A 1,546-nucleotide genomic window follows, 5' to 3' on the forward strand; every position below is an offset into this window, starting at 1 on the left:
GGTATAGAGATGCTGCTTGAGAAGGCTCTAGGAAGGGTATAGAGATGCTGCTTGAGAAGGCTCTAGGAAGGGTATAGAGATGCTGCTTGAGAAGGTGCTATGATCCTTTCCTACACTATGACAAGGCCCCTTTGGTTCTAGCAATCTAGTTCTTTCTTTTCATTCTGCATCATTCTCTGAGGGTCTTTCACTTGTCCAGTGGCTGCTTGCCCTCACACTCCATATTAATCTTAAAGGCAAGCATCAGCCAGAGTTATTGAGTTTTCAACAGCTACCACTGATATTATAAATGCTGGACTTAAAGAAGCTGGGGTAAGCCTTATTTTCTAGCAGTGAGACTCAAAGCCTGAAATCATCTGAAAGGGGGAAAATGTTTGATTTGTACACCAAAACACAGAACACAATATTAAGGTCCCTCAGCCTTGTTTGTAATGACTCAGGAACAGCCCTTTGCCACATATTCAGTGCTAAAAGAAATCAATTCCTCCATCCTGACTTGCTCTTGACACTGCCTTTAATCTGTGAGCTATGAAATGCAAAGAAATCTAGTGTGCTCTCCTCTCCCTCCATCTGTGCATGGCTGTCAGGGAAGTAGTCAACAGCACTCTGTAACAGAAGTTAATTGGAAGGCACTCCTGTCTCCAGCTCCTTTGGTAATTATTGAAGTCACTCTCCTGGCAAGAAAGAAGGCCTTTTGCTTTAACACTGTTTGATAAAGAGACTCTCCCGCCTCATACAGCCATAGAAGCAAAACAAAACCAGCCATCCAAAGCATTCTCTGTCTGCTTGACAATCCTCAGAACTGCTTTAGGTGGATAAGTGAAAATTTAGGTTGTATTTAATTTAAATACATTTGAGAATAGTGTTAAGTCCCCTCTGTGTCAGGCCTTTGTGCCCTGTCCATGATTCAAAAGAGTATTCTGTTAGAAATGTCTTTTACTGGTACTAGCAATACTAAGTCCAGGCTGTTTTGTACCATGTTTGATATGTTGTAAATAGCACCCATGAAGGGGGAAAGTCCAGTCCTCTTTTTATAGAGCCCTGTTTGAACTCTTAAATTCCTTGCCACAGGATTATTTAGCAGCAGATTCTCTCATCACACTGAACATCATTCTTCCCAGGATCCCTGTAATTATGTCCATTCTAACAGGATGTATAAACTATACTAGTTAAGACAGTACTTTTGTGTACTGGCTGTTGAATAGTAATTGCTTAATAAGCTATGATTTTCTGCCCTTGCTCTTAATATATCTAACTAGTATATAATCATCTCTTGCCAAGATTGCTATCCCTTTGCTTTGGAGTTTTGCCTTCAATATAGATTCTTTAGAATAAAGCTGTTATGTTTTTTTTTTAATTTATTTTTTTATTAGGTATTTTCCTCGTTTACATTTTGAATGCTATCCCAAAAGTCCCCTATACCCACCCCCCCCAATCCCCTACCCACCCACTCCCCCTTTTTGGCCCTGGGGTTCCACTGTACTGGGGCATATAAAGTTTGCAAGTCCAATGGGCCTCTCTTTGCAGTGATGGCCTACTAGGCCAT

This window comes from Mus caroli, chromosome 7 (genome assembly GCF_900094665.2).
Source record: "Mus caroli chromosome 7, CAROLI_EIJ_v1.1, whole genome shotgun sequence".
In the NCBI taxonomy this organism is placed as follows: Eukaryota; Metazoa; Chordata; class Mammalia; order Rodentia; family Muridae; genus Mus; species Mus caroli.